The following is a 9,968-nucleotide window of genomic DNA, read 5'->3' as shown; positions in this document are numbered from 1 at the left end:
GCAGTCTGAATCCTAGCTCTCAAAGGGAGACTTTAGTGGCGAAAGTAGTGACTCACCCTGGGCCCTCAATGGGAAACTTTACATATGAGTCCCCAGTGGAGAGAGGAACACCCCTCACTTGGCTGGGAGGTTCTAAACAGCCCTTGGCTTCTTTTGACTTTGCCACTCTCTCTCTCTCCACCGCGGGCATGTTCTTGTAGCTGGCAGCAGCAGCACACACTGGGGATCCGGGATGCTGGTGCCATGGGAACACATTCCCACTGTATATCACCCCCCTCTCTGGAGATTTATTTCCTGTGTGTAGTGACTTTACCTCGGAGAGCCAGTCTGGTTTGGGGAGATGGGTCTTTGGCAGAGGATCATGTCTGCTCTGGAACTCCTAAGATTTCCAGCTCCATCCCACTCAAACCACACGCTTGCACCAGCCTCGTCGGCTGTCAAGTCCTTTATCTTCGCCAAAACATTTGAATCAGAGGGTGGGTTATAGATCATGGAATCAGAGCAGCCCCTAGTGTGGGCTTTCTTATCGCTACCTTAGACTCATTCTTTCTGTCATTAGGAAAATGTGGTGGCCGTGTCTTCAGTTTGCAGATGGGACGTGGAAACATTAAGTGCCATCCCCAGGGGTGCATGGGGCTGGCCCAGGCTCCCTGAAACCTGTCAGATGTGGTTGTTTAAACAAACCACCATCCCCTTCAGGCACTCCTGTTTTTTGTTGTTTTGTTTTGTTTTTTAGCCTTGTTTTTTTCCTGCAGTCTTCTGAGCCTGAGTTGCAGACTTCAGCAGCAATGTGGATGATCCTGGAAGCCACAGGGAGACGCACAGGTACCTGTGAAGATCAGGGATTGTTATAGCTCATTTGACAATATTAGCATAAGTATGCAGCGAGGTGGCCCATATGCAGTCTGACAAAATCGTCCTGGTTCCTCTACTCTGGCCTCTCCCTTCCTCTGCTGCAGGGATCCAATAACTTCCCCTGTTCTGCCTGGGGTTAGTGGCCGCCCTTCCCCTCCGCTTGCGTCCTGGTGCTGTCCGTGGTACTGACTGCCAATCCGGATCGTTCTGGGGCGCCCAGCCTCCCCTCCTGGCCTCCCACCTCTCCTCCCGCAGGCAACGCGGCACAATGCATCGCGGTGGGAGGCAAGCTGGGCTCCCCTGCTCCGCCGGGAAGCGGCTGCCCCTCCCTCTGGATCACACAGGGTTCTTGCAGTAGGTGACAGCAGGATCGGGCACCAGGGAAGCAATTGATTCGTCTCTTACCCGCATCCCAGAGTTGCCTACGCTGCCCAGAGAGGGAGAGAGGAAAGAGAAGAAGGGAGAGAAAGAAAGAGACTTACAAAACCTTCCATGTGGAGTAGTCTGGGTGATTCGCTGCCCACCGCTGCAGACTCTAGCTGCACTTAGTTTTCGCCTCTGACGGGGTATTTCTTTTTTGTCTTTTTTTTTTTTTCCTTTTTGTGTGTGTATGTGTGTGCATGATTTAGGGGAATGTGTTCGTGTTGGTGCCTCGGTTTTATTTTGGGAAGACCGGGAGAGTCAAATGCACAATTTTCTTTCAGGCATATCTGCTGTTCTTTCAAGCCAAGTCGCTGGGACTTAACACCTCCCCCCCCCCCCAGCAGGGAGTTGGCAAGAATTTGGCTCCCGTATTCTGCTGCAATCCTCTACTGTCCCGGTGAGTGACATTCTTTGTGGTGGTCCCGCAAACGGACTAGGAGATCTCAGGACCCTAACTGAGATGTGCATGCATGAGCTAGGGAGAGGGAAGCAGGGAGGGTAGGGCTGTTGAGAACTGAGCATAGTTCTTTGCCTGTATTCTGTAGGCTTTTATCAGCAACACTCCGGAGGCAAATGGGGTTTTAGTACAGTGCCCAGGGAGGAGGCAAGTGTGTGCCTGCTCAGGCGAGTGAGCAGGAGAGTGGCTTCTGCCCAGCTTGTCCTCTTTGCAGCAGAACCTGAGGAAAGTGATTGGCAGCTCTCGAATTAGTTAACCCTTCATGGCCTGTATGGCACACGGGGCCTCTGAGTGTTTGGAGTTGGTGGGTGGGCATCTTGGCCCCAGTTGGGAGAGTCAGCTGAGCCTGGAATGTTAACCCTTGCCTGGGCATCCTGGACCAGCATTTGCTTAGGATGGGGCTCAGACCGGGCTCTCCGCCAGGGCTGGCTGAATAATTGAATTGTGGTGGGTTCTGCAAACTCAGCTGTCCTGAAATGGGAGAGCGGGGATCCATGAAAGAGCCACCTTTTCTCTTGGCATGAATGGTCAAGCAGTCAGCTGCCTGCCGAGCCGGGGATGCCGAGATGGGATTTTACAGGTGGTGTCACCTGTAAGAGACTGGATGGGGGGTATGTATGTGGCTCTGTCACTGAGCTCACCTTGCCATTGAGAAGGGGGCTATGACATCCCAACCCCAGGCCCCCAATTCCAGGACAAGCTGTAACCCCTATACCAATTTCTTTCTCTGATATCCCAATGGGGGTAACCCCATACCAACCTGTTAGTGAGTGGGAAGCAGAGGTCCCTCACCACCCAATCCCGAAGCTCATGTTTAATTTTAAAATGCTTTTGCCAGTAATCTGTGATCTATGGGAGAGGACTCAATTCTGCTTCCTGCTTTAATTACTTCCTACCTTTTTTGGGGAAATGAAAGTCTTTATTTTTAGCACTTCGATCCACTTCAGCCGTCTCTATCCACTGGAATTTCTTCAGGAAGTTGAACTTGGGAGGTAGGAATAAGACAAGGCTAACCCTAGGGACTGGCATGCTGGAAGTGTCAAGAGGGTCACCCAGCCCCAGCCCCAGAGCCATGAGGGGCCCGGGGAGCTCAGGGTATAAGCCTATGTGGGCAGGACACAGGAGGAGAGTGTAGGTAGCCTGGTGGTTAGCGCCAAGGAAAGGGTCCCCTGAAACCTGGCTGCCAATCTGGGGTGACCTTGAGGAATCCGCCTCCATGGGAAGCCATACATATGAATAGAAAGTGAAGAAATCTGGCTTGCTCAAATGAGATGCTGCAGGCTTGGCCATGGGTGATACTTAGAATACTGGACTTTCATGTTCTTTGGTTGGAGTAGACTGTGGCTGGACATTGGAACAGGGGGTTGGGAGGGGGTTGAGGTTCACTGTTGCAACGAGAGTGAATCCTCCCATTGCTGGGCTGTGGGGAGGCTGCAGGGCTTGGAGGGTTATCAAGGGAGCCCGGGGCCCCCAGGCAGTGTCACAAATACCGTGGGACATTTCCCTGGTTAATTTCTAGTATCCAGCCCTGCAGCACAATACAGCCCAGGCCCGGGGTGTCCAGACACGAAGGCTTCCTGGCCATCCATCTCCCTGCCTCCTCGTCTCCCTCAGGGTGGCCGAGAGCCAGGAGCCTGCCTCCTCTCTGTCACATCTGAAGTGGTGCATTGGGGTGCACCAGTGAGAGAACCTTCCGGAAAGACTCTTGGGCTTGGAACAGGGCCCTTGAGTCTTGGTGCTCTCTTCCCTTTCTGGGCCTCAGTTTCCCCATCTCTGCAATGAGTCAGCTGCTCTGGGTGACCAAGGCTCCTTCCAGATCCTCAGGTCTTCTTTACAGCTGCTGCTGTGGCAAGGGGCAGCCATACTTTTAGGGAGAGTTACCGTCGTTGCCCTCCGATCCCACTTTCGGGGGACACCCAGAGAAGGAAAGCACCTTGTCTAAAGCCACACAGCAAGTCATGGCGTAGCCCTCTTGGAATCCACCTTCATGGGTATCAAGGCATTCTTTTACCCCTACATCCTGGTAGACCCCACTTCTCATCCCTGGCCTGGGGCATAGAAGGGATGGATGCCCTCCAAACCTGTCCTGGTCTGGGAAGCTGAACTCTGGAGACAGATAAGGTTAATCCTTGTAAATGGGGCTTCTCCTATCCCATCAGCATGGAAGAGAGGGGGGTCCCAGTAGCTCCTGCTGCTCTGTTACCTCAACCACTGTGTTTGATTTGTGTTTGGGGTGGGTGGCTGCTGGGGGTGTGGCTTGTAGGACATGGACTTATATAGGACACAAGCGTCTTTATTAACACCTTTTCTGTCCTGTACCACTTACAGACCATGGCTTTCTGTCAGTCCCCTCCCCCCCCGCCCCCCTCTCCCCACACCCAGCCAGCATATGGTCCTGCCTTTTCCTGCAGGGGCCTGGGGGCAGGGTGGTCTTACAGGCAGACAAGCTGGAGTTGAGGTAGTAGGGTTTATTTCTGTTAAGAGAGCTGTGGCTGAACCTGGATAAAAATAAACCCCGGGACCCAGTAGTGGTGGGTTGGAGCTGAAGCATCTGAATTATTCAGCTGCCACCCAGGATGGAGAAAGGCTTATGTGTTCAGGGGACGAGGAGGAGGAGGAGGAGGAGGAGGAGGAGGAGGAGGAGGAGGAGGAGGAGGAGGGGACTACACTGCAGATACAGTCCTCCCTTCCTGTCACCTGCCCCGCCTTCCAGTCTAGGAACTGCAGTATGGTCACTGGAGCTGTGTGATTTCAGGCAGGTCCTGAACCTCTCTGAGCCTCAGTGCCTCCTGTTAGGTGTGTGATGGTGAAAACAGTATTCTAGTTTAGACCACAGGCTAGACCCTGGGCCCTGGAGACGGGTCAGCTTAGATCTAGGTTCTAGCACTTTCTCTGTGTGTGGTTGCCCAGTCCTGGACTTTACTTACCTCGTCTGTCACACCCCTCATGACGGTGGTGACAGTATTAGGACAGTTAAGAGTTAATGCATGCCAGCTGCCTAGCTGTGAGGCTGACAAGGAATTAGCAGTGGGGAAACGACCCTGTCTTGGGGGTGGGGTGTGTGTAATATTGGCATCAGTAACAGCAACACTGCTCACACTGAGGCAGAGGGCTGGATGAGGGGGAGCCTAGAAGGACTCCTCAGTTCAAAACCCAGCTATGAGACCCAGGAGGGAGCAGACAGGCTTGCTAGGGGCAGGGAGTTCTGAGGCCTCAGTTTCCCCATCTGTAAAGTGGACACAATGACCTTCTCCCTCTAGGCTTTAGATATTCCAAGCAAGTCCCAGGTCATCATTCAGGGTGGTCCCAGGAGGGTTAAAGGACATCTGTTACCTCCAAGGTCTAAGGCTCCCTTGGCTCCGTGAACCCCAGAGATTTTGCTGAGTCATCTCATCCTATAAGCTCAGGGCTGGGCTTTTGATTTTCTTCCTGCTAGGAGTCACTTTACCTGGCCTGGTATTCCTTCCTCATAGGCCTAAGATACTACAAGGTGAGACCCTTAAGGGCTAGGCTGACCTGTTGTGTCAGGGTGAACACAGCAGGTTCTTATCACCAACTGAATGGATGAATGAATGAATGAATGAATCATCGGATTGGTGAAATGTTAACTGATTGACTAATGGAGGGGTGAGTCTGAGAGTGGCCTTTAGTCAATGTTCTAGTCAGAGGTATGTATGCAGTATACAAACACTCCATTAGTGTTTGTTGAGTGTGATGTCATTGATGGGGTTGGAGGGATTTTTGTTCTCATCTCAGATCCGCTGCAGGCAGAGCCCTCTTCTCTTGCCAGAAACTCACTGCTGCTGATTCGTTTACTGTGTACGTGTGGTATACCCGGCACCGGGTCTCTGAGTGCTAGGACAAAATCCCATTTCCTTTAGGGTCTTGAGTAAGGTACGGTTTGGGTTGGGTGAGGGCACAGAAGGGGGTCTCTGCCCTGCCCGCTTGAAACACCAAGTACATGAATACCTGGAATTCTCTGCTGAACTTTAGCCCTTTGCTCCCCAAGTATTGACCAAGGGGCAGATGCTTCTGGGGTGGGTGGAGAGTCAGTGCCGCTGGATGTAGTCACTTAGATGATAGTAAGAAAGCCTATGCCTTCCTACCTGGGAGGCAGGCTTGGGTTTGGCAGCAGAAGAGAAGTTTGCATCAACCAGGGGCTTTGGAGGCAGCAGAGACTGAGAAAGATCAAGGGTGCTGGCTGTGTCCTGCCGGGTGACCTGGGAGGGTGGGAAGGGTGCTGGGTACTAAACTTCCGTCGTTGCTGCACCACGGAGGCTGAGGAGCCTGGATGGGGGCTTGGTTCAGTCTGTGATTCATAAAGTCCCCTTGTAAAGTGTTATCAGGTGTTTCTTGATCCCCCAAACTCTTAAATGTGGGCACCTGTGTGTTCACACACCACAGGGCCCTGAAGGCATTTTTTTTTTTAAGAGTACAGAGAGAGTACTTGGGTAGATGGAGCTTCTGGCACTTCTGGTGTGTAATGAGACTTGATGTTCTCCCTGAGGTCTGGCCTCTGTACCCAAGAGGTTGAGCAGGACTGGAATCTGGAGCAGGCTCTACCTCCTGTCCCCCACCATTTGCTTTCTTATTCTTGTCTCCATCCCTGCTAACCTTGGGGGACTCTGGGTTCTAACATGGCACCAGGCCACTGCCTGCAATGTCACCACAGTTTCCTTGAAGCCATTGTCCTGCCGTCATTAGCGTTAATGATATAATGCAGGCTGAAATCTCATTGCACTGGAGCCGCAGCCGCGGCTGACTGTGCCTTAGTGAACCAGCCAGAGAGCAGGAGATGGGGCCTCAGGAAGCTGGGGTGTGCCCGCCCCCCACAATTCACCACCGACAGGGCTCCTCTCCTGGCATCAAGCCATGTTTGTGAAGAGTGAGCGACGGAAAGAGGAACTCTCTTCCGCCTCAGCTCCCGCCTGGCGCTTCCAGCTGCCCGATTCTTTCCTCTTTTTTTCCCCTTCGCTGCGTCTCCACAGTGACAGGCAGAGACTTGTGAATGAAGCCACTTTCAGCAGCACGCACCTTACATAAGTGGCTTTTCTGTGCCAGCCGCTGATGGCAGGTGGCGGGTGTTTGGGGGGCCGCTTGGAGCAGAGATGCCCTGAAGTTAGTTAGAAGGCAATTCAGGGCAGCCGCAGGAAGCACCTGTGTGGCTAGCTCTGGCCATGACCAGCATCTCTGCCCTCATCTTCCAGCTGTCTGTCCTTCCTGTATCACTGTGGTATGGTTTGGAGTGTCTGCCTCTGTCTGCTTGCCTGCCTGCCTATCTGCCCTTCACTTTCATCTTCTTTCCCTCTCTTTTAAACTCTCCTTCCTCTTCTTCATAGGCTCATTTCCCTCACCTTGTTCCCCCCATCCCCGCATCTTTCTCCCTTCTCTTACCTCTTTCTTCTAGCCCCCTCCCAGTGCTGGACTCGAGTATCTTCTGCTGTAGATACACAGCCATGATTGTGAAGGTCCTGGGGGCTCAACCAACCTGGCTTAGCCTGGGGCTTTCTGTGCTCAGATCAGCACGCAGACCAGCTTTGACAAGCTAGTCATCGTACCTCTAAGCCATGCCTGCCTGAACCATAGTGAGGCTTTCCAGAAGTCTGAGGTTCTGTGCTCTCAGTGAGCTGCCCTCCTACTAAGTGGGGCACACTGGCTTCGGAAGCTGTCCCCAGACTTGGCATCCTGCTACTTAGGTGTGCAGAGCACAGTGGTCCATCCAGGGGTGTGAGCCGATTCCCTCCACCATCCGGCCACTACATCATTCCACCACCGGTCGACAGGGGAACAGGGAAATTCCAACACAAGGTACTCTGGGTCACATTTCCCTGTGGGACTCTCAGACAATTTGGGGATCCACGACTCTAGGATGGGTCTCAGTCTTATGTGTCTGGCATGTTCCCATGTGGCACTGAGGCAGCTGATCCGGGACCCACACTTAGATGGTCACTGTTGCTTTTACAGAGTTGGACAGTGAAGAATAACACGGAAGTTGGGAGACAGTGAGCAGAGCCATGCTGGGTCTGGGTCAGGTAGAGGCAGAGGATCTGGGGGCGGGGTCAGATGTGGGTATATCTTGCAGCTGTGTGGAGGGGATCGGAGACCATTCCAGGGACGGCTGTCCTTGGTAGATGTCCAGTGGCTGTGATCTTGGGGATTTTAGCTCTGGGGGAGAAGGGCCTCCCTGTATGTAGGGGCCAGTGGGGTGTAGCAAGACCAGCAAAATGTGCCAAGTAAGAGACTTACTGACTGTCTGAGGGCTGCAGGTGCCCACTGCATGCGGTGAAGGCATAGTCCCCTCTCTACAGAAGATAAAGTGGCTGGGAGAGGCCATGTTCATTGGTCACCAGATGAAGGGCAAGAGAGCTTAGTAGAGGTGGGAAGGCTCCTGGAGGTGGTGATGCCCTGTGAGGTCTGGTGTGTCTCATTAAGTCATCTCAGAAATCTGATGGTGAGGACACAAGGCACAGACCTCGGGACCCCTCATCCCACTCTGGGTCTGCCTGTGGCCCCTAGAGTAGGCTAGACCAATTCTCAAGAGAACTAGCAACTAAGGCCAAAAGTAAGACCGGGGGCTAGCCAGGAGACAGAGACAGACCAGCAGGTCCTGCCTCAGATTTGCCTGACTGAAGGGACCATTGCCGTCTCCGTCCACCTAACTGTATGGTGTGTGTATGTGTGTGTGTGTGTGTGTGTGTGTGTGTGTGTGTGTGTGTGTGTGTGTTAGAGTTCTCTAGAGGAACAGAACTGATAGAATACACACACATACATGGTGGGAGGATTTGTTAGAATGGCTGACAGGCTGTGGTTCAGCTAATCAAACAATGGCTGAATGACTGTCTACCAATGAAAAGTCCAAGAATTCAGCATTGATTCATTCTGTGAATGTCTCAGCTGGTCTTCAGTGAGCTCTGGATTCCAGAATCCCAAAGAAGTAGGCTCTAATGCCAATGTGAACCGTGCTTGTCCGTGAGGGCGAGCAGACAGAGACCAAACACCCTTCTTCTGTGTCTTTATATCGGCTGCCAGCAGAAGGTGTGGTCTGGATTGAAGGTGGCTTTTCCCACTTCAAATGATTTACTTGAGAAAGAAAATCCCTCACAGGTATGGCCGGCCATTTGGGTTTCATTTCCAGATGCAGTCACATTGACAACCAGAAATAGCCACCACAGTGTCCATCCGGCCAGGATGCCTGCCTGGGCTTTGTCTCTATCCTTGGCTAACATCTGTAGAGGGGTCCAGGAAGACTAAATAGTGGCCAGGGAGAGGGTGGGAGTGGGGTTGGAGATTCACTTCTAGTGGTGATGACAGAGGCGTGGCCTTGCCCCTCCCTTCTCCCCAATTGTCCTTGGGAGATGGTGGTATTTTACAAAACAGCAAGATCTTGTGTAGCCCAGCCTCACACTTATTACGTAGCTGAGGACGACCTTGAACCCCCAAACCTCCAGCCTCTGCGTCTCATAGGCCAGGCTTACAGCTGCCAATGTCTACCAGCCAAGGCCTGAGGGCTTTTTTGTTTTTGTTTTGGTGGGAGCCCAGTCACTTCTCACCCTCATTTCCTGAGATATGCCTTCAACCCCAGTGAACCTCCTTCCCAGTGGTATATTTCTCCATTATTCTCTTTTATCCCCTGACTCCACTCCCCTCCCTTCCTGGGCACTGATGTTCCGTGCTGTCACTGCTAATGGTCTCCCTTTGGGTGGCAGATGGATGCTTCGAACATGCCTTTATACTTACGTAGCCGGTGTTGCGCTGGACGGCTGGTGGCTTCTCACTCTCCTGTATCATTCTCTGCTTCTACTCTTGCTGGGCTCCAGGGTGTGAATCCTCCCAGTTTCTAGTATGTTTAATTGTGTGTGTGTGTGTGTGTGTGCGCTCCCATGTGTGGATTGTACCCTGCTCCTTGTATACCTATGCCCCAGCTCCCATTTCCTGCCAGCCCATCATATTCCTGAGATTTCCTTGACTCACTGACTATAACTCCTTCAGGACCCGGAAGTCACTGGTTTGATTTTGGTTATTTTGTTTAGCAAGCACTGGATGCCAGCTTATGATGTTAAGCCCGGGGCATGTGGAAGAGGCAGGAGATTATCTGGGGGCTGGAGCTGGTTTTGAATCCCAGTTCTGTTACCTAGTGGCTGTGTGGCCTTCAGTGAAGTGAAGTTCTCTAAGCCTCAACTTCTCCTGTAACGTGGGGTAGAGATGATAATATTCATTTTATAAAGTTAAGCGG

General features: G+C 52.5%; 1 protein-coding gene across 7 annotated transcripts in view; it reads left to right on the top strand.

Moving 5' to 3' along the window:
• Positions 1–542: 542 nt before the first annotated feature.
• Rph3a (rabphilin 3A) overlaps positions 543–9,968 on the top strand; it is a 69,618-nt gene continuing 60,192 nt past the window's right edge. The window contains exons 1-2 of one of the 7 annotated variants that reach the window (XM_011248186.3): positions 543–825; positions 1,560–1,675. The gene's annotated coding sequence lies outside the window, so the exon portion shown is untranslated. Of the gene's footprint in view, positions 826–924; positions 1,422–1,559; positions 1,676–2,121; positions 2,347–9,968 lie in introns of those variants that run through there. The other 6 variants (NM_001302344.1, XM_011248188.3, XM_011248185.3 and 3 more) reach the window with 6 other exon arrangements.

The sequence above is a fragment of the Mus musculus genome, chromosome 5, assembly GCF_000001635.26.
Source record: "Mus musculus strain C57BL/6J chromosome 5, GRCm38.p6 C57BL/6J".
NCBI classification, from domain to species: domain Eukaryota; kingdom Metazoa; phylum Chordata; class Mammalia; order Rodentia; family Muridae; genus Mus; species Mus musculus.
This window is presented reverse-complemented; position numbering and strand designations above follow the sequence as displayed.